The sequence below is a fragment of the Acomys minous genome (genome assembly GCF_964271855.1).
Source record: "Acomys minous genome assembly, chromosome: 6".
In the NCBI taxonomy this organism is placed as follows: domain Eukaryota; kingdom Metazoa; phylum Chordata; class Mammalia; order Rodentia; family Muridae; genus Acomys; species Acomys minous.
The window spans coordinates 122176175-122199095 of NC_140487.1; the positions used below are offsets into that span (position 1 = coordinate 122176175).

A 22921-nucleotide genomic window follows, 5' to 3' on the forward strand; every position below is an offset into this window, starting at 1 on the left:
GTGAACCCCCAGGGGAGTTGAATAACTTCTGTTTTGGCTAGACATGACAGGTTGACCAGTTGTCTAGACCATACTCATCCTCTGGAAAGGGACTATAGGTTTTAAGGGAAGGAACCATTGGAATTTGGAACCTAAAAGCAACCAGAGAAAGACACAGGCTTGAAGCCAACCAAACAGAGGTTGACAGGCATATCTGTTCTTTCTTCCTCTTTCTTCTAGTCCAGGCCAACTTGGGAGCCAGCATCCTTTCAAGTAGGGACAAATGACTAGCCAGACTTAGGTGTGGTGGAGTCTATAGTCCAAAAAGGTTTGGGTTTTTTTTTTTTTTTTTTAAGTCAAGTAACCTGGATTTCATGGAACGAAAGGTAGGTAGAGAGGGAAAGAAAAGAAAAGGGTGGTAGGTGAGGTTCTTCTCGAGTTTTGGATGAAGAATTCAAGTTGGATCTTGTTTTATCCAAACCGGTTTGTTTATCTCTGAAAAATTATCAGCAGCAATGGCCCAAAGGGATGCACTGGGGACCCACTTCCAGAAGGTAGGGAGCCGAACAAGTGTTCTAGTGTCTGGCAGAGTCGGTAGGGTGTATTGCCCAGGGTTTGCTGGACACCTGCCTGGTGCAAGGGAAACAGTGAGTTGGTTTGATTGTTTCCAGCCCCAACCCTAGATCTCTGTCTCTGTCTCTCTGTCTCTGTGTGTGTGTGTGTGTCTCTCTCTCTGTCTCTCTCGTTGTGTGTCTCTGTCTCTGTGTCTCTGTCTCTCTCTGTCTCTCTGTCTCTGTCTCTGTCTCTGTCTCTGTCTCTCTCTCTCTCTCTCTCTGTGTATGTGTTCTCTCTCCCTTGAGTAGGTGTGGGGTGTGTATATTTGCATACTCTCAAGGTAGACACACTTAAGGAGAAAATTGGGTGTTGACATTGGCTAGATCAGAATAGAAGAGACTGGGGGGCATCTATCAAAGAAATTGGAACCATCGATGCAGAAAACCCTTAAAGGTGGTCTTGACTGCGGAATTGGCATTGGAGCCAAAAAGGGCAGCACATGACAGGCCCCTAGCTTCTCCCAGGGCCTAATCTGCAGGACCACATCTGGAACAGAGAGTACTCACACTGACCTAGATGGCGGGAGATGTTTGAAGGGTCAAGCTAGCCTCTAGCACCAGGGCTGGCTTTCCCACAGGAGACAACAGTGCAGAAAACTTCTCCGTCCTGGCATCTTCTGGCTTCTTTAAGATGAAGAAACTGTGGATGGATTTCTGGGGGATCCCAGGGTTTGGAACGTGCAGAAGACAAGGCCTGTAGTCTGCCGCTTCTCTCCACATCAGCACACTTGGGAGGCCCTGAGCTGACAGCTGAGGACCATAGAGACAGGGGCCACACAGCCTGAAGGAGCCAAGGCCGGGGCAGGAAGAGTATTGCCAAAAGGAGCAAGCAGGGAGGAGATTTAAAAGTGAGGGTGCATTGTTTGGCTGTGGAAATGGCCTATAGTTCTTTGAGAGAGAGAGATGCCCTGCTGTGTACCCAGGATTTAGACAGGGCATCAAGCAGGGGGCTACGCTCCAAGGAGATTTCAACCCAAAACTGTAATTACTCAGGGAAAAGACAGAAAGAGGATTAGTGGGGTGCCCTGCTGAGCCTGGTGGTGCAGGTGGCACCGGGAGTGCCTGGCTTGGGCATAGACATTTGTCAGATCTCTTCACTTGGCCTCTGGACTCGGGTCAGACCTATGGTGGTCCATCCCCAGTCACCTCTTTTCTGCCTGTCTACTCTTAACTGTCCCCAAGCTACCTCTGGAAGCTTGAGGACCATCTCATCGGCTTCAGTGCTGGTACCCAACATCCCTCTTCCTAACATGTCTCAGCATCTTCTAAAAATAAAAATGGCTTGGGGGGCCTGGGGTGTGTATGTGTGAGCTAAGGGGACACCGACCACACTAAGCCCTGACCTGTGTGATTTGGGTGAGCCTGTGGTCTAGTGCCCAGGCTATCCTAGTTTCCATTTTAATCTGAAGATGATATGGCTAGGCTCTGAGATCTTTTACCCACAGAATTCTTCCCCTCCTTTCATTCCACTCAACTACCTACCTTTCCCTCCCCTTCCCCCCCCCCACAGGAATAGAAGCGATATGCCCCAGCATTCTAGCCCCTGGCTCTCCTCCCCCCTTTCCTGCACCTGTCAGCTGTCTCATGGACTGTCTAGCTTGGCTGCCTCCCATCCCATCCTCCTAGGCCGGCCCCACCCAACCTCCACCCCTCAGCTCTTTCTCCCCCCCCCCCCTTCCTGTCTCTGCCTACGGCTGTCTCTACCTGCCCAACGTCGTCGTCGCCGCCGCCGCCGCCGCCGACACACCTGAAGAGCCACAGCTGCCTAGTGGAGTGTAGGCACAGCTCAGGTTGTTTACCAGACAGCCCGGATAAGGTGTTAAATCCTGTTGCTGTCTTCCCAGGGCCAGCTTCCTCAGATGGGCTTCCAAATCCCTAATCTTGGGGTACGTCCATGCCCAGCCAGTGTTTGATGGGATCTTTCCTTTATGCTTGCAGCTCAACCCAGTAGGATCTGTCATTGGGTTTGGTCTGGGTTCCTAACCGGTGTACAATGACTCCGGGGGGGCACCCCCTTCTTGTCTTTGGCTCTTCCTTCCTCCCTCTTTCCTTTCTTTGGGAATCTCAGTGAGTAGGGGTCTGCATGGCTCCCAACCCCCTCACCACTGTGATCACAAGGCCGCCTATTGCTGGGATGGGTCAGACGAGAGGGTCCAGTTTAAAAAGAGTGTAAGATGGAGGAAGGAGGAGGTGAACAGTGCCCGTGCTGAGCCTTCCGTTGCAATTCTTTAGACTCAAAGCACAGTGGCCTAAGTGGGGTTCCGTTGGGGCACCAAGTGGCTTGACCAGGTCTAAGTCCCTAGAGCACGATCCTCAATGGTGTCCAGATGTTGATTTGGGAGGTGACAATGCCAGGAAGGAGGCATGCTTTCAGCTCACGTGCCTTCCTTAATCTGTCCAAGCCCCTGGGTTGCTCCTACTGAACAGGGACAGGGAGGCACCCGTGGGCTCCCTTCTTAGTGTACAGCAGAGGGTGAAAGGGTCTGCTGTGCTCTTAACCTGCCCTGTTCCTGGAGTTGGGGGAACAAGAAGCTACCAAACTTACTTCCCCAAGCTGGGAGGTTAGAAAGGGGGGAAAAGCCTGGAGATGCCCGAGTAGTGGTGGGGACTCCCGGGTTCACTTCTGTGAGCATTTGAGAAAGGTGGCTGTATCATTTCTCTTTATTGACCTAGACAGAATCTTCTAGCTTCACATTCTCTGTGGCCACAGATGGCTTCTTTCTTCTCCTCCTCCCCCCCCCCTCCCAATCCCACCGCCACCTCAGCGGCCAGCAGGCTTTTGGGTTTCACATTAGCTCAGGCTCCTTCTCTCTAGTGTCCTCACCTTACTGCTGGTCTCCAGGTGCCGCATGGCTCCACCCTCCCGGTCTTGCCTCAGTCATCACCGGTCCCAGCTTTCCTCTCTGCTCCCTTTTGAGGTTTGTGCCCAGAGAGGAATACAGGGGTCCCTGAGAGTCAGTTATGAAGAGACATCCACCTTCCTGCTGGGTCCACAGTCAGCTTCTTCAAGGTCAAGGCTATTACCTATTGGCCAGAACTCACTTAGGCTTCCATGGTACTCGGCTTCCTAATTTTTTTTTTTAATATATATATTTTCTCCTTTATTAATTTCGGCTTCCTAATTTTATTTGGAGCACATGTTGTTGAACAAAGATCAAGGTGTAGAATAGAAGAAAAAGGGGGGAACAGGGCAAACCTGGAGAGCGATGGTTGATGGTTGTGTTGGTGAGGAGGAGGAGGAGGGAGGGAGGTGAAATTAATTCATTAGAAAAACTTGTTTACTGGCTTTGCTTAGGCGCCTCCATTTTAAAAGTCTTCGTTTACAATAAGTCGCTAATTAAAATATGAAATTAAGCAACAGTCCTGTTTTTTTTTCTCCCCCTTACACTTTAATTGCATGATTTTTTGTGATGTAATTTCTGGAAACACCCAGCGTAGCTCACAGGGCTGATCGTTTGATAAACTAGAAACACCTGAAACTGACGCCCCCAAAAAATAAATATATGAATTCAAGGGGACTTAGGGTAGACTGGAAACAACAGAGAACAGCAGTCAGCAGGGACCAGAAGGGCACAGCAATGACAATGTCTAGGTAAGGACATTTATCGTCCCCCAGCCTCAACCCCAATCTATGCACCTCAGGGAGGGGGGAAGCCAAAAATAAAATCCAGACCAAGAGAGGTTGTCACTTCGTGTCGTGTCCCACCCCCCCCTCAACCCCCCCCCCACCCCACCCCCGCCTCTGCCTCCTCTGTTCCTAGATTGATGCCCTGGAAAAAAAAATTACAACTGGGAGTCTCCCTGAGTCTGTTTGACTTTTGGCACAGTCTGTGCTGTCCACTTCCATCTCTGACTCTGAGAGGGATTTATTTTTGACTTCATTTTATTTTTTTTATTTATTTATTTGTCCCTTTCATTCTGAACCAAGCCCAAAAGTAGGGAGGTGACTAGGAATAGTGGCTGTCCCTCTTGGAAAAAAAAAAATGTCTGTCCATGCCCTTGCCTCGAAGCTACTGTGGTTCCAGCCTGGGACTGGCCCTGTCTGTGTTCCTGACTCTGGTGAAATCTTCATTTCCTGCACGAGGTGGGAAGCCAGGGTCCAGTCTGAGAAGTGAATGCGGACTCGCCAGTCAGCAACCCCCACTCCATCCTGCCCTCTCCCTCTCCCAGCCTCCTTTGAGACAGGGGATCTAGCTAGGATATCCAAAGCGCTAAGAACCTGCTTTGAACTGACCAGTGGACTCAGGGGTGGGGGGTGGGTGGCGGGGGGGGGGGGGGGGAGAGCTGATGCTTAGAAGAACTCAGGCCAGCATCACTGAAGGTGTCCTTCTTGGCACAGGACATGTGAGACACAAGGAGTCTCAAGGCCAGTTTCTGTCTCAATCTAGCAGCTGAGTTACCAGCCAGGGCCTCCAATACCTTCTTTACAGCCATCACTTCCCTTTAGGGTATCTTCAAAATACAATTTTAGACCTGGGTGGTGGCGGCACACACCTTTAATTCCAGCACTTGGGAGTCAGAGGCAGGTGGATATCTGTGTTCAAAGCCAGCCTGCTTTACAGAGTGAGTTCCAGGATACCCAGGACTTCATAGAGAGACCCTGTCTTGAAAAACAAGCAAGCAAACAAATATTTTGGGGGGGGGGCCTGGAATGGTGGCTCAGTGGTTAAAGCAATGGCTGCTCTTGCAGAGGACTGGGGTTTGGTTCCCAGCTCCCACATGACAGTTTACAAAGGCCTGGAACTCCAGTTCAGGCGATCTGTCATCCTCTTTTTGGGTACCACGCAAGCATTTGGTTGGTGCACAGACAGACAGACAGACAAAACACTCATACCCATCAAATAACCATAAATCCTTAAAAAATAGTTTTTCTTCATTAGTACAGTTTATGCTTATGAGTAAGTATAAAAACATTTAAACATAAAGAAAAATAATTTAGAAGCAGGCAGGGTGTAGATAAAAGTGTTTTAGGGAAATGTCAACCCTCCACTGAGCCACAGCTGGGTGACACTGGATAAATGACGTGGTATTTCTGAACCTCAGTCTTCTCATCTATAAACTGGGAGCGATGGTAACCAGAAACTTAGTTGGTAAAGATTCCATCTGACAACCCATCTGAAATCCTTAACACTGAGCCTGGCACGCTGCAGCACACTTAAATATTAACTATTATTATAGTTAATAATGGTTATTCCTGTTGCATTGGGATAAAAGGGTTTTTAATTTTTTATTAAGAAAAGCTATTTTTACATCAATGAGATTATTCCTCTAAACCTGTCTTGTTCAATACAGTTACTCTCTAGTCACATGTGGCTATTTAAATGTAAATTAATTAAAGTTAAATAAAATTAAAAATTTAGTTCCTTAGTTATATTCACCCTATTCCAAGTGCTTGGTAGCCATAGTCTCTTGGTGTCCAGAGACTGCCATGTTGGGCAGCACCGGAAGTTCAGCTAGGCAGCCTTCAAAAACAGTGCTATTCAGTTTTCCACCAAATCTAAGGGTTTTGTTTGTTTGTTGAGGTTTTTTTTTTTTTTAATTTTATTTTAGTGGTGGTGGTGGTCGTGAAGTGGTTTGGTTTGGTTTGATTTTTTCCAGATAAGCTTTCCTCTTTGTAGCCCTGGCTAGCCCTGGGCTCGCTCTGTAGATAGAGATTGCTCTTTTGCCTAAGTAGTACTCCGGCACGTGGCTGAAGTCCACTCTTCTTATTGGTTTGAGCTCTCTGCTCTCCTGGCCCCTCCCCTCCCCCTCCCCCTTCCCCCCTCCGTCCTCGCCCCTCTGGACTCTCTGCACTCTAAGTAGCTCTGCCTGGAGTTACCTCTTCCTAGTACCTATCCTCTGTGGCTTTCTGATTGGTGCAAGGTAGTGAGGGATTCTGGGGGAAAACAGGCAGACTGCTGATTGGCTTCCGAGCAGGAGGTGCGGGGACAAGAGTCCAAGAGCTCTCCCCAGTTTCCCGTGCCTGGCTTGTCCACTCCCTCTCCTCAAAGGGTGGGAGACAAGAGAGACAGGAAGGACTTGCTGGAGGTAGTAAAAATGAACAGTAATGTCCCAACCCTTCGCTGACCAGAAGGTCCAAGATACAGCTTAGAGCCCAGGAGGCGGCCTGTCTCCCTTCTCCCCTACCCTCTCGTCCCCGACTCCTTTCCACTTCCTAAGTAGTTTATGTGTGCGTGTGTTTATATGTTGCACTGCGTGTGTGTGTATGTGTGTGTGTGTGTGTGTCTGTATAGGTAAACTAGAGGGTGCCCTTCTCTTTCGCTTTCATCTTAATTTTTGAGACAGAATCTTTCACTGAAACTAGAGCTCACAGATTAGCTAGACTGGCTGATCAGTAAGCCCCACGGATCTGCCTGTGGCCACGCCCCCTCCCCCTCATCCCCCACCCCTGCCCCAGAGCTAGGGTTTTACATATGCACCCCCATACGTGGATCTCCTGCTGGGTCTGAACTTAGGTCACCATGCTTACACAGCAAGCACTTTACCAACTGAGCCCTCACTCTATTCTCTCTCTCTCTCTTTTTTTTTTTAAGAGACAGGGTTTCTCTGTGTATGTAGCCTTGGCTGTCCTGGACTCACTTTGTAGACCAGGCTGGCCTCTAACTCACAGAGATCCACTTGCCTCTGCCTCCTGAGTGGTGGGGTTAAAGGCGTGCGCCACCATGCCCGGCATCCTCGCCCTATTCTGAAGCAGTCTCTCTCGGTGGGAAATGCCACCTGGGGAAAAGTTTGGGACTTCGGGAAGGACACGGAATGAAGGTGTTGTGAGCTCCCAGAGGAGGGGTGCCAGGTTGGGGGGTCCCTCCAGGAAGGCTTGTGCCTGTCCTTTGCCTGAGTTGACTGAGTGACCATTAGAGTGATGCTAGGGTCTTGGCCCCGGTCTCCCGCTTGTATGAACTCTGGGTGGAGGGCTATGGGCAGGGCCCTGCAGGGCGAGTAATCTCGGGCAGCAGGCAAGACAGATAGGGAGAGCCAAAAATGGACCTGCTGATGTGGCCCTTTCCGCTTGCAGTGGATCGTAAAATATGGCTCAGATTTTCATTACGGGCTCTATCGATTATCTTCTGGGATGGATGAATTATAGAGAACATTAAATTTTTTTTTTTTTTTAAAGCAAGTGAGAGAGGAAATATCTGAATGAGTTTGGGTGGTCGATGGCAGAAAGGCTGAGCCACCAAGCCTGGTCTCAAACTCGGGTGAGCACAAAACCTTTCAAGGCTGATAGCTCGTGCCTCCCATTTGGCTTGCGGGATTCACTGGGCATGCTTTTCAATGCGGAAGACCTAGGCCCTGGGAGGACCCTCTTGCCTATGCCCCGTCCTTCCCAAGGAGCTGCCTAAGTTCTAAGAAGGCTGAAACTCAAGTTCTCCATGGAGCTCCAACTTGGAAGCAGGGACCTAAGCCGGTGCTCTGTGGGTTCACTGCTGGGAGTCAGGGAGCCCACACGCTTATTACTCCCCCCATCTCTCCTGATTCTGCAGATGCCACCTGGGGAGAGAGGGGGGGGCTCAGAGGGTGGCATTGGTCTTGTGAGGTGGGCACAGGCTAAGAACGCCTGCGGAATGTGGATACCCAGGCCTATCTACTAGCCCACCTGGCACACAGAGAGGGATTCTTTATTCTGTTCCCTGGGAAAACAATCCTGGGCCTCCAGGGCGCCTGAGCCCCCCTCCCTTGCTTGCCCTCCCACCCCGTCACCCGTCACCTCAACCTACTCCTGTCCTGTAGCTCTGAGTTCGGACTCCTCTGTTTGTGTGTGACTTTGGGTGTGTCCCCGACCTCTTTTGAGTCTCAGCTTTTCAACTCTCTGCAGTGGAGATTAACATCTACCTCACTGAGTTCCGGGGATGATTGCATATGAAGGTGTTTTGTTTTTTGTTTTTTTTTTAAACACAAGTACACGATGCACAGTCATATGAATGATGATTATTTTCTCTCTTCATTGTAGCAGTATCCAGGAGCCCTCTTGCCCACCCTCCCCCATTCCACCCCCCCCCCTCCACCCCTCCCACCCCCCACCCTCCCCACCCCCCGCTTTGTGATTTATCAACTATTTAATGTGCTGGGTACATTTCTTGGAATGTTACCCATAGTAAGTGATTATGCCTAGATTCGGGAGTAACTATTACCATCTCCAGTTTAAGATGGGGAAATTGAGACATAGAGAAAGCAAAGTAAGTTTTTCCAGGGCCACACAGCTCAGGGCTGTCAGGGCTGTCAGTGTTTGGATTCATAACTGGGCAGTCTGGTTCCAAAGCGTGTGCCCTTAGCCCTTATGGCCTGTTGCCCAGTGACCTGGCACAGTGGCATATGAGTGTGTGTGTGTGTGTGTGTGTGTGTGTGTGTGTGTGTGTGTGTGTGTGAGAACGTGCGCACTCATGGGCGCGCACGCTCACGAGCCCGTGCACGTGAGGGCTCGAGCACACACACGCCGTTGACGTGCTTCCTGGTTGACTTGACTTCCTGACTCTCCACACTGGATCTGGCCACATCATTTTGTCAGCAACTCCAGCTTTTCCTAAGGCCCTGTGCTGGGAGGAGCAGACTTCCCATACCCCACCTGGTCCACCTCACTGAAACTTCACCTAGGCTTCTGTGAAAGGTGGTGGTTTCCATGGATACCCTTCTCCCTCTGGCGACACGCCCTTTTTTTGTATAACTCTGTTCCCTCGAGTTGATTGTTTTTGGCACGGCGCTCTGTAAATTCATCCAACAATTAAAAGGGGGAGGGCGAGGCAAAAAGGAGACAGTAACAGTGAGGTGAATGGTATGTAGGAGAAGGCTCTGCAATGTGTGCCCCCCTTCCCTGTCCTCTTTTACAGCAGGGTAGCCCCTTAAGTATAGATAAGAGCCATGGGATGGGCTGGTTGGGAGTTAGGCTTTCGGAGTTCTGGTTCCTTCTACTTAAACTGTGTTAACATCTAAAGGGGCCCCTTTCTCAGAGCCAGTGCAGCCAGCTTCAGAGGTCCTGCGAAGCCGCAAGATGCCAGTTTGGAGCGATTTGAATATTTACTGCCCTTGTTTTGGTTAATCGTGTGTGTGTGTTTGCTCTGAGTGTGTCCCATCAAATACCAACCGTGCTGGGCGTACCCGTCGTAGGCTGTGTGAGATCAGAGAGGAAAAATGCAGTGGAAAACACTTTCATGCCACAACACATCGTGTAGGATTTTTGTATTTAAGATGTGGATTTTTTTTTATTGTGTTTTTTTTTTCTCTTCTTTTCCATACAACCCTGAAGTTGGGCAATATGCACGTCTGTGTTTTTGTTTTCACTCCGGGGTGGTTTGTGAAATCTGTTCATTAGTGCTCTGTCCTCTTTCCACCCCGGCGGATCCTCCTCCAGTCTCTCCAGGCTCATGTAGATCTCTCCCCGCCATCTCAGCGCCGGTGGGTGCCTCCCTCCCTATGGTGCACACACTCACCTACGATTAAAACAAAAAACAAAACAAAACAAAAAAAACCAAAAAACAAAAAAAGCAAGGGTACATTAGCCCTGCTCCCCCAGCACATGCCTCTGAGGCAGCTGTTCATTATGGTGGGAGGTCCTAATGTGGGGGAATTTCTGCCTCTCTATGGAGGAGAAACATTGTCAGTGGTCCCCTTCTCTGCAGGGGGAGCAGAAATTGTCCCATTCCCACAGGACTTCCTGAAGTAGCGTGGCCCCATCCGTCATCATACATAGAATGGGCAGGCCCACCACGGAAAGCCTGTTCCTTCACCAGGTAGATCCAGCTTTCCCTCCTGCTGGTCTGACGTGCTTTTGTAGATCTGTCCTTCCTCCCACTCTTAAGCCTGGCCAGAACACCTGAGCACAGACGTTGCCTTTGGCTGCAAGGTCCAAGTGCTTTCAAGTCCTGCTGTAATGGCTGGAGACCCGTTTCTAAGACAGGAGAGGTGAGAGTCAAGAGGGGTACAAACCCTGGGCAAGGGTGAGTGCTGAGAGCACAGGGAGGGGAAGGAGAGAGAACTCCTGGTGGGTCACCAGCTTCCATAGCTGGGAGGCATGTGACCCCCTATCTCTGTGCTTGCTCGCCCCCATCTATCCCTGGGGCCCAGACAGTACCTGCCTTTGTGTTATAAAGATTCGTCATAGAGGGGGTATATAACTCAGTGGAAGAGCATTTGACTGCAGATCAAGAGGTCCCCGGTTCAAATCCAGGTGCCCCCTTTGTGTGTGTGTTTGTGTGTGTGTGTGTGTGTGTGTGTGTGTGCATATTTTGGCCAGGCGGTGGTGGTGCACGCCTTTATTCCCAGCACTCGGGAGGCAGAGGCAGGGGGATTGCTGTGAGTTCGAGGCTACCCTGGTCTACAAAGCGAGTCTAGGACAGCTAAGAAACCCTGTCTCGGGGTAAATAAAATAAAATAAAAAGATTCATCGTGACCGTGTGTGTGGAACACTTGGCACATTGTTTGTCAAAATTCATCTAGCTAGCTAATACTGTCTCTCCTATCGTGCACTGATTGCCAGAGGGCAAAAAAAAAAAAAAAAAAAAAAAAACCAAAAAAAAAAAACCACTCTCCCACTGTGCCCTCTCCTCCCTGGCATACAGTAGGTGCTCAATCCTTTTTGGGATCAGTTGGAAAAAGCCCAAGTAAACAGAAGTCCCTTTGAACCCGCACATCACAAAGCCAGTGGGTTCATGTGGGAGGAAAGAGACCAACGGGCAGGTTGGGGCTCAGGGCGCCGAGCGGGCTAGAGTGTGAAAGTGGCCAATGAAGCGTTCCTGCCGGGAGGAGGGGGAAGCCGCACCAGGCTCATCTGACTGTGACATGAAATCAGGGACTAGCTGAGCTCCACCAACACTGACGCCGCCCACCGTGGGCCAGCTGCTGAGCTAAGTGCCGGCAACAACGACGACTCGAAGATAATTAAGACCTGGGCTTTGCCCTTGAGGAGTTAAGAATCCAGTGGTGGAGACAGGCTTGTGAGCAAATTGCTCCAGTTCTGTCCGGCATCCGAGAGAGGCTCTCTCACGGAGAGGCTCTGCAAAGGTTCTTGGTGAGGTTTAAAAGAAGAAGGTAGTTATGATTTGGGCCTTGTCTGGAGCTCTGTTTGCCTTCCTGACTGACTTGAGCCTGTTGGGTGGGAGAGAAGATGGATCCTGTCATTTTCTTCCTTGTTCTTCCACGGTTGTGAAGAATCCAAGCCTTTAGGCCATCAGGCGGCCCCAGAGAGGGGCCATCAGAGGCTTACGTGGCAGATCCCAGCCTCAGACCCCTGGCTTTAGATCTTCCCAGGGGTATGTCTGTCGCTCTGTTTGGCTTATCACCTCTTCACTTGGGGCAGCTGGTTAGAGATCCTTCAGGCTCTGCACCTACTGACCGAGATCTGTGCCTCAGCCCTGGGGCGTGTGGCGTGGGAGGGCCGCAGCGCTTGGAAGTCTTTGGGGCCCATGCCTTGGTTTGGTAAATGGGTCAGGCCACTTGGTTGAGGAGACTCGGAACAAGGTCATGCGCCCTAGCAAGGCTGGGCAGGGATGACAGGAATGGGGAAATGGCGGTGGAGGAAGAGGAGGAGGAGGAGGAGGCCTGGCCACACCCTTTGTTCAGCTCCTCCGCTTCAGGGCAGACCCCTCCGTGGTCTGGAAGAGACACAGGCCCTTGGGGTCTGCAGTAGCTTCTTCCCGTCTGGCTGGAACCCTTCTTGACCAGCACGTGAGACTCGGGGCCACCTCTGACATATGGCTAGGCTCCTGTCTTCTGGCTCCTTCTGGGAGTCTGGGAGGTAGATGCTTCTCCTGACGGCTGGCTTGTCTGGCCGAGTGTGAATGTACCAATGAGACTAGAAGGTGTGTGTGTCAGCTCCCATGTTGATGCTGGTTTCTGATGGGATACTGAGGTAGAGACCCCCACAGATGGTGATCTGGGGTACAAGCTGTCTAGGACCCAAGGCACTTCTTCCACTGGCCCACAGCCATGTTTCTGGCCAGAGCCAAAGGCTGCCTGTGCCTGGGCTTTGGGAAATTCTGTTCCATCAGGCAAGGGAGTTTCAGAACCCAAAGGAGTAAGTCTCCCAGTGGCCCTGAAGTTCCCATTAAAGTGTTTTTTCCTCTTTTTTTAAAGGAAAAAAATATTCCCAAACTGGAAAACAAAGGAAACCCACTTCCCCCAAATCACACGAAACTCACATTAGGGGCCTGGCGGGAATCCATGGAAACCAGGAAACACGTTGTTTAACCCTGCGTGATGCTGAAGGGAGGAATGGGAGCCAGGAGAGTCCACCCCTAGCCTGCTGTCCCGTCGTCACCTTCCATCGCAGTTTTCCTCAGGGAGCTGGCCCTGAACCGTTGACCCAGCAGAGAGAAGAGTCTGGTGTTGAAACAGGGCCTTCGAAGAGCCAGCTTCCTTCTACTCAGTTCTATTTGGGAGTCAGGAGAGGAGGGGGCTCACACACTCTTGGGGGGGGGCACGGACTTTGATGGCTGGGTCAAGTTAGAAAACTAAGCAGGCTGCTGCTGGTCCATGCAGGACCATGCGATCAAGCATGAGCCATGTGGGTAACACACACACACTATGTATGGGATGTTGTTAGCCCCTGGAAAGGAAGCCGGGAGGACCCAGATTTCAATGCAGACTCTATACGCAGGGTGGATATAAGAGTAGATAATGAAGCTGGGCATGGTGGCGTACGACTTTAATCTCAGCACTCGGGAGGTGGAGGCAGGCGGATCGCTGTGAGTTCGAGGCCAGCCTGGTCTACAAAGCGAGTCCAGGACAGCCAAGGCTACACAGAGAAACCCTGTCTCAAACCGCCCCCCCCACCAAAAAAAAGAGTAGATAATGAAAATACCCTTGAAGTTCCACGCCCCACATCCTTATGTCCCCACAGCTGGACGGCCATGCCTGGGAAGTTGTGTACTTGCTTGTATTTGCACGCACATGGGCTTTTTCTTTTTTCCTAAAAAGGCTGAAAATATTTACAGGTTTCAAGTTGAAATGCAAACAGGAAAAGCCCTTTAAAAAGTGAGCGAAGTGGATATTCAAAACAGGAATCACCATGGAAACGCCACAATATTTGCTTAAATTGACACAAAGGTTGCCGGTAGTAGAGCTCCAACCTTCTTTAGGCCACTGTTTTTTTGGCCCAGCACCTATCACAAAGAAGTCTCTCCCAGCCGCCTCCTTCGAGGGTGTGTTCACAGCCTCTTTCCTGTCTATGAGATGAAATAGCACCCTAGCAGGCAGAGGTGGAAAATGGAGAAGAAATCAAATTTACAATCCTAAGTAGCTGCAGAGACACCTGTTGGCTCTCTCTCTCTCTCTCTTTCTGGACTTCCACAAGGCCGAGCAGGGGGTCCCGGAACAGCCAGGAGCTCTCCAAGGGGAAACCTGGAAAGAGCAGGGGTCTGGGAAGTCAGCATTGGTTGTTCCCGTTGCCATGGGTCTGATCTGTTGCCAGATCAGTGTTGACTTGATCCATTCTCAGACTGACCTTTCACCCCAGGTGCCAAGCCTTGGGTGTGATCCCTCTGTTGTTGCCTAGGCTGGCACCTGATTGGCCTAGCATTGTTTCTCCCTGCTTGATTCTTTTATTAGGTATGACACCAAAGAACAATTGGCTAATAATTGTGCAAAGGGCACGTTGGCTGCAGCGTCAAGCATGGCATGCACCATGCTGACGCCATCTGCTGATTGGCAAGGCAGGTCCAAGAACCTCCTGCTTCATTGGCTGCTTACCACACAGGGTGTTGGGACTTTCCTGTTGGCCTCTATGTATGGTAGCTTGGTGAGTCCCAGCTGTAACCTAATCATCTTGACAACCTTTCAAGTTATATTTATTGTTCTGTGTGTACGATTGTGCATACGCATGCCCATACACACACACACACACACACACACACACACACACACACGCACACACACACGTGCACACACTTGTGCACATATGCCACCGTGCAAGTATGGAGGTCAGAGGATAACTTGTGAGAGTCGGTTCTCGCCTTCCACAGGTCATCAGATTTGGCGGCAAAGTACCTTTATCAGCTAAACCATCTTGCCAGCCCAGAAACCTAATCTGTTTCCCTTTCTCCTCTTGGCAGGCACACAGTCCTTGCTGAAGGAAGGCAGACCCTCTCCATCGCACCTTCCCTCCGACTGCCTCAGCCACCTACTCCTCCTTCACCGGGGGGTACCCTGCAGCTCCCCAGTGTGCATTGGAATGGACTTCGGACCTTGGCCTCTTGGGATGCAAAGGTACCTTTCCTGGTTCCCAAGATGCTCTGCGAAGTGTGGGCTGGCCAGTTGGAGGGTTGCCACTTCGGGTCCTTAGACTCACCTCTCTCACTGGACTGTGGCCCAGTAGCTCATATGCCATAGATTTTAAAAAGTCACATGAAAACAGGAGCATGGCACTTGCATTTTAACCTTGGCTTTGCCATCAAACTTACTTCCTGCACCCCTCTGGGTCTTGGTTTCTTTACCCATAAAATAAAGATGTCAGTACATTTGACCTTGAAGAGTCCTTCCAGTGACCCCAGTCCTGGAAGGATACACCAGTGGGGAGGTATCTCAGGTGATTACCCCATCTGATGATACTCCAGAATCAGAGTGTTGGGTCATTCTGAATTTCACTGAGGGGACAGCAGGGTCCTGGCCATTGTGCGCACACCAGCTGACATGCACACAGGCAGACTAGAAGGCTGCTCTGCCCTGAGTTTGTTTGTGGGAGGAGCTGGCCCGGGAAAACCTGTCAGAGCTATCTCTAGCCCAGGTTAGACCTTCCTTAGCGGACAAGGTGTGGGTACCTTTGCCTGGGACAAGAAAATAGCTCCTTGTCTATGGCAAATCACTTAGCCAGGCACAGAGTGTCTGTAGCTGTACTCTCCTATTTGCCTGCAGATAGTGGTGTCAAACACAGCAGTTCTTGGTGGGGGTGGGGGGTGTTGGGGGTGGGGTGGGGTGTCAAGCACAGCAGTTCTTGGCGGGGGAGGGGGTGGGAGTAGGGGTGCGGTGGGGTAGGGGCGGGGTGGGGTGAGGTAGGGGCGGTGTTCACACAATTGATGGGCATGGCCTTAGAATGGAGCCTGGGCAGGAGGGGATTAAGATTGACTGTCTGGGGAGGGCAAGACCAGAGGCCACTCATCCTGTGTACCACACTGCTGCCAGCATCTCTGGCTTCTTCACCTGTGCTCGCCTTCATGGGCACCTGGATACGAGGGTCCTTCCCTTCCCTCTGTGGTCTGGCTCCGTAACTCTGGACTTCTGTTCGTTTTTCCGAGACAGGGTTTTTCTGTGTAGGCCTGGCTACACAGTCCTGGAACTCACTCTGTAGACCAGGCTGGCCTTGAACTCAGAGATCCACCACCTGCCTTTGCCTCCCAAGTGCTGGGATTAAAGGTGTGAGCCAGCAGCACCTGGTGTGTAACTCTGAACTTTAAACTCGGAGTTTGGGGAGCACTTGGGGAGATAGGCTGCTTATTGGGGGTTTGCGAGGTCCCTAAAGCTACAAGCCCTACTTCACTCAGGGTATGGCTCCTTGAGGGACTAGCAGAAGCCTTGAATGGAGCCCAGGAACTTGCAAATCGGATGCAAAATGTAGCCTTTGGTTGCTAAAGTGGCTGAGAGTCTTCTTCCTGGTGTCTAGTATGATGGCGCCCTAGGAATCTGTCCATCTGTACTCAAGGTGTGTTGCCGCCGTCCTCCTGTCCCTGGTAACGTCTGGGATGTTGAGAATGTTGCCTAAGAAAAGTCTATGTGTAGAGTCCACTGCTCCAAAGTCTCCTTTGGGCCTAGCATCTTGACTTTTGTTTGCTTGTTTGTTTGTTTGTTTTTGAGACAGGGTCTCTCTGTTTAACCTTGCCTGTCCCGGACTTGCTTTGTAGACCAGGCTGGCCTCAAAATCACAGTGATCCTGTGTGATCTGCCTCCCGAGTGCTGGGATTAAAGGCATGCGCTATGCCCTGCTGACTTTTTTTTTGTAATTAAAAAAAAAAAAAGATTGATTTAAAAAAAATTTTTTATGTGTATGAATGTGTGCTTACCTATATGTATGTACACGGTGTGTGTGCCTCGGGTCATCTGGAGTCAGAGAAGGTGTCAGATCCCCTGAGAGTGGAGTTACAGATGGTGTGAACTGCTGCGTGAGTGCTGGTAATCAAACCTGTGTCCTCTGCAAGAGCAACAAGCGCTCTTAGCTGCTCAGCCAGCCCTCCAGTCCTGCATATGGACTTCATTGCCTTTCTGGGCTCGTGTAGCCTGACTCTGCTTCCTGAGAGGATTAGAATGCTGGGAAGGAAAGTATCTTAACTGCCCCACCCCGAGGCTTCCTAGCGCCTTGCCAGGCTGCTCGGGTGCCTGGAGAACCCCTTCAAGGGGCTTCTTAGGTGTGCCTGCCCCATTCTTCACCATAAGCCTTTTGTTTTCTTCTTTCTCTGGGCAAAACATGCCCATTAATTTTTCCCTCTCTGAAGTTTCCACTCACTGTTGACTCCCAGGGGCCATGCCCACTGGGATTAGCAACCCAGCGTAGTGTATGGGTCCAACGGGTCCAGCGGGACTCCTGCATCCTGGCATCGGCTGTCTCCAGCTTTGATAATGAAGCCTGGGAACTCTGAATGTCAAGGCTGAGTCCCTGGTCGCTGAACTCAATCCTTTCCGGTGACTGACTCGACCATAGACTGGGGTTCACTATGGCAGAGATGCCACACCAGGCTGAGAACCAGGGGAGAAGTCTGTGCTTTCTGGCTCAGGCTTAGATTTCTCCCCCTTGCTGGAGGTTTTGCAGAAGATCTGGTTATACTGAGTAGTTACTGAGGGTGTGGTATCTGCAGCTCACTCCCCAGCGGACAGTGGGAGCGAGAAGCCCTTGCTACCATAGATTTCTGCTAGAAGGCCTCACAACAGCCACACACACACAGAAAAACACACATACCAGACTGTGGGCCAAATGGAAATAGGATGGGGTGATGAGAAGAGACCAAGGACGTTGTAGGATGGAATAGGCAAAGATCCAGACCCCGAGGAGTTGGCAGCAGAGACTAAAGATGCCAAGTGGACAGCTTCCTGAAGAGCAGGCGGGAGAATATTCTAGAAAGAGACCACGTGTGATTTAACGATCCTCGGGTGGGAGAGACTACTTTCAGTGACGAGACCATGTGGCTCGGGTAGAAGGGGAGGGCTGGACTGTGCAGTGCTTCGTGTACCAGAGACAGGCAGAGGAAATAAAGTAATCTCGCTTACTTTAAGCAACAGCTGAGGGTGCCCCGGGAACAGTGCATCATGGGAGCAGCAAGTGAGGACACCAGGAGTCAGAGGAGCAGTGGCTGTAGCTACCAGAGGAAGAGGATGGCTAGGATGAGGAGGAGAAGATGGGAAGGCTGAGGAGGGAGCAGAGTCTGTGTGTGCTCACGGGAAAAGTTAACGTGACTTAATCACTATATGGGACGAACAAGAAAGGTCCCCTGGAAGCCTGGAACATGCTGGGCCCACCCCCCACCCCACCCAACCCACACACCTGTGCCTCCTCTCTCTGGTATCCATGGGCCTCAGTGAGTTCCAGTCTTGTATATTAAGAGAGAACAGCGTCTTGGAGTCATGCTGGCTGCTAGGAATTCTATAGTCACGGACAGGCCCTTTGCTCTAAGACTGTACCTTTTTTTTTTTTTTTTTTTTTTTTTTTTGAGACAGAGTTTCTCTGTGTGCACCCCTGGCTGTCCTGGAATCACTCTGTAGACCAGGCTGGCCTCGAACTCGCAGAGATCCGCCTGGCTCTGTTTCCCCAGTGCTGTGATTAAAGGCGTGCGCCACCAACACGTGGCAAGACTGTACCTTTCCACCATGAGTTTTGTGTAGGGCTTGAATGTCCTTTGGGTTTCCCTCCCCATGGCTTTAAAGTGATCTGCGCCACCAGAGCTGAGCTTCTGCCCTTCCCTGGCCATACAGATCCTCAGACAACTGTCTCTAAAGACTGATAAACGGGTTAGCTAAGACTGCCATAAACACGGGGCCAGCCTAGCCTCAGCCCAGCTCACTGTCAGGATCCTAACATTCTTTCCACGGGGGAAGGTGTCAATTGTTGTAGGCATGTTGGAAGACTTGAACCCAGATCCTCTGACACAAGACTTTGCTTCCCTGTATCCTGGCATAACCTATAGAGGCCAGGTGGGCAAAGGCTATCTGGCAGTGATGCTGTGATGATGAGGCCATTTTTCATCCTCTCCGGCTCTGTTTGGAGGCTGCCATGTTGCCCAGTAGCAAGCCAGAGGGTTATGACTGGGCGAGTGGAAAGCTGTCGCCGCTGCAGGCTGCCGGGACCCACGAGTACTTACTGGTGCTGGCAATGTATCCCCAGCCATATGGGCCAGCTCAACCCTCCAGGAAAGCTCAGGAGGTCTGACCTCTAGGGAGAGTGAGGCATTGAGCAGAAGGGCAGGCTGATGTGGGTAGGGTAAGGGCTGGCGGGGGAGGGGGGGTTATCCCAGGCCCACAGCTGGTGCTTCTGTCTGACTCGGAAGGAAGAGTCAGCTGGTTGCCCTGGGTGTGTCTGCTTGCCTTAGGGGAGGGCGTATATCTGGGTGGACTAGCCTGCGTTGAGTGGGAAGTTTCTCTGCTTTCTGCCTCCACGGTCTGCACTGGATCCCTGCCCTTCATTCCTAACTGGACTGGACAGTTCTAATGGCGTCCTCCAGGGCTTTGATCTGATGGGAGGCTGGCAGCGCTAGAGCAGGCAGCTGCAGTCCAGGATGCAGAAGGGTGGGGTTGGCGAAAGGATGTGCTGGTGACGGAAGTAGGGTAGGCTGCATCTCCACTGCCCCCAGGTGATGTGGTGCCCTTGGGGCGAGTAGGTGTGTGACTGAGAGATGGTCCTTCTCTCTCCTTTCTGGATAGGAATGCTCTCTGGTGATGCTGGTGCTCACCAACAGCCCTCTTCCTCAGTTTCCCCTGTGCCTCCTGACTTCCAGTGGAGAATCCCTGAATCCCTGCCCTATTTAGAACTACCCTTTAGGTATTGTGACATGGGTGCTTCCAAGGATAGACTGACCCACAGGAAAGTGACACTCTGCCTGACCTTGGTCCTGGGACTTCTGAGTGTCCACAGTGAAAAGATACTGGCATGAGGCAGTGGAAGAGGAGACTGGAGACAGGGCTGTGAGTTCATCCCTTCTCCTTCAGACCTTCAAGTTTCTCCTGTCTACCTGTTTCCTCTGACTTTGCATTTGTTTTCAGTTATTTATGTCTCTGTGTGTGTGTGTGTGTGCGTGCGTGCAGAGAGGACAGAGGACAGCTTGTAGGACCTCTATGTGGGTCTCAGAGATCAAAGTCAAATCATCAGGTTTACCTTTACCTGCTGGGTTGGTTTTTGTCATTGTCGTCATCTTCTTCTTCTTCTTCTTCTTCTTCTTCTTCTTCTTCTTCTTCTTCTTCTTCTTCTTCTTCTTCCTCTTCCTCTTCTTCTTCTTCTTCTTCTTCTTCCGTTTTTCTTTTTTGGTTTTTCCAGACAGGGTCTCTCTGTGAAGCCTTGGCTGTCCTAAGACTCGCTTTGTAGACCAGGCTGGCCTCGAACTCACAGTGATCTGCCTGCCTCTGCCTGCCTCTGCCTCCTGAGTGCTGGGATTAAAGGCGTGCGCCACCACCGCCCCGCCCGGCTTCTTCTTTGGTTTTTCAAGGCAGTGTTTCTCTGTGCAGCTTTGGTTGTCCTGGAACTTACTATGTAGGCCAGGCTGGCCTCACAGGGATCCGCCTGCCTCTGCCTCCTGAGTGCTGGGATAAATATGTGAGTCACCACTGCCTAGCTGTTTTTTTGTTTGTTTGTTTGTTTGTTTGTTGTTTGTTTTTTTTAATTCTTTTGAGGTGGGGTCTCACTGTACAGCCCAGACTGGCCTCCAGCTTGAGATCTTCCTACCTCAGTCCCTCATGTCCTAGGATCACAGATACGCACACCATGCCTGGCCCCTTGTCTTATCTTGTTCTGGAATCTACACATGTCCCTGGTGCAGATGAAAGTCGTTTAGTATGGAAGTGGGGGTACCAAGCCGAGGCTCCCGTGGGATGCTTGCAGCCCATCTTCCAGGCCCTCGGACGGCTGCCCACAGTTCACTTCCTGCTTCTTCTTCCCATCAGTCTTCCTAGAGGCCTTCACTCAGCGTTCTCTTGAATTTCGTTCCTTGGCCTCCCTTGGGAACGAGAGTCTCTTCTGACTCTGTACCTTGCAGTTTAGGGTTGGGAACCCCACGGCCAAGGTAGGTGAGTGGAGGGGAGAATAATTACACATTACTTTCTCCTCCAGAAATGCTAATCGGGAAAAGCAATTAAAAGCAACTTTTTTTCTCTCTCTCTCTTAGTAATCTGTGTTAAGAGCTGGTAATGAAGTTTCGGGCCGTTGTGACTCAATATTTCAGCTTCACCGACTCAAGCCAAAACAATGCAAGCCCGGGAGTTTGCTAGCAGTTGTGCTGGGCCCAGGCAGCAGCTCTGAGTCCTGATGATGCTTCCGCTGACTTGTGGCCCACAGGGCACTGCCCACTGGGCAGAGAGGAGCAGTCCAGCTGGGAGGGGGTGGTGGTGGTGTCAGTCCTCCAGGGCATCCCTCAGAAGACCAGGACCTGGAGAGGAATGCACCCAGGAGCAGGGTGTAGCGGCACTGAAGTGTAGGGGCGGAACCCAAGAAAGGTGGGATCCGAGAAAGTCCCAGGGAGGAAGTGGGTGTTACAGGAGACCACTGGACGGATGGGGGGGGGGCGGGGCTCAGTCCTGACCTCTGACCCTTTCTCGTTCTTCTCCTGTTTTCATCCATTTATCCGTCCTTATTGAACAGTAGTTGAGACCTCTTGAGGAATTCCTGTCCTCTTGGAACCTCCATTTTGGTGTCGAGAAGCAAATGATAAGGAGATAAAAGAAGCGAATGGTTTATCAGGGGCAGCATGTGCTAAAGGGGAAATTAAAGTCGCGTTGGAGACTGGAAGAAAGAGGGTGGGGAGGTGGCTGGTGTATAATTTTAGGCGTGCCTTCTGGAGGAAGGGTCACTGAGATGGAGACAGAAAGGAGGTGAGGGAGCCACCATGCTAATTAATATCTGGGGGAAGAGTTCCATCAGAAGCAATAGCAGCCGTGAGATCCCAGAGGCGAGAGCCTTGTCCCCGCTCTGCCTATTGGAGGACAGTGGGGAGGCCTGTGCGCCTAAAGTGCAGGAAGAGGCCACATATTTTGTGGGCTCTAGTGAGGATTCTGTTTTATTCTTGGTTTCCCAAGTGAAATTAGGCTCTTTCTGAGGAGGTCTGAGGGACATGGTCTGATTAGGCGGTGCCTCTTTAGAAGGACGCAAGCCTCAAGTGTCCTGACTCCTCCTCTCGTGATCCCCTGGGCTGTCGTGAATCTCTCACTGTCATGTACTTCCATCTGGGAGCAGAGGCAGGTGTGTGTGTGTGTGTGAGGGGGTGGTGTCTGTCTGCCCGCCCCCATCTGCAGCCTCAGTCTCCTCTCCCCGGAAGGAAGCAGTTCACAAACAGGGTCTTGTCGCTTTAAGTAGCCCCCCAACCGGCTTGCCTGGCCTGCTTTATCTGGAGCCCAAGTGCAGTTGTTTTAGGACCGATCCGCTTTAGCTAATTAATAATCTGACAGGAGACACCCAGGGGATTAGCTGCCAAGCTGAGCTCCACCAAGCCCTCGGCAAACGAGCCCTGTGCTCCTTGGGGACATGGAGGTGACTTTGAGGGGTACAGGCAGAGAGGGGACCCACCACAGGTGCGCAGTGACACAGGGCGCATAGGGATAACCGCTGAAGGGGGTTGAGGACGGTTAGGTGAACAGTCTCTTGAAGGGGAGTCCACTGCCCCAAGATGGGCAGAGAGGAGTGATCCTGTCACCCACCAGAGCACATCACCGCCTGTCAGGTATCCCTGCTGAGCAGCCTGGCTTGGGTTGCCGGAAGTTAGCCAGTAAGATACAGGACCGCGAGTGAAACTTGAAGTTCAGATAAACAGCGGGTACTTTTAGCATAAGTATGTTCCACGTGATATTTGGGATATACTTATACTAAAAAAGTGTTGAGCCCCCCACCCCACCCCACCCCGTCAAAGGGAAGCCTGGGGTTCTTATCAGAGACAAGCGTTACTCCTCTGGGAAGCCGACTTTGCGAGCAGGCTGGGGCCAGAGTCACTGTGACTTCCACTGCTTTTGTCCAGGGAGAGGAGGTTGGAGGCAAAAGGTTGCCTTTCTCATCCTGTATTGGGTCCAGGTGATCCTTAGGTGTGTGGGCAGTAAGTCCCGTTGGGGCATCTGTGACCCTTGGGCTGGAAGCAATGTCCTGTGGTCACTTGCCTTAGAGAGACTATTTAATACCTAGGAGCAGGCTTCAGGCTGCTCTTGAGAGTAGGCCCGAGGCCGCTGGGGGT

The 22921-nt window shown here is 51.2% G+C and overlaps 1 protein-coding gene across 3 annotated transcripts in view; it reads left to right on the forward strand.

Annotated features, from left to right (window-relative positions):
• Positions 1-22921, forward strand: part of CASZ1 (castor zinc finger 1) — a 151207-nt gene that overhangs the window by 20922 nt on the left and 107364 nt on the right. For all 3 annotated transcript variants that reach the window (XM_084786697.1, XM_084786698.1, XM_084786699.1), the window contains exon 2: positions 14633-14786. The gene's annotated coding sequence lies outside the window, so the exon portion shown is untranslated. The remainder of the gene's footprint in view (positions 1-14632; positions 14787-22921) is intronic.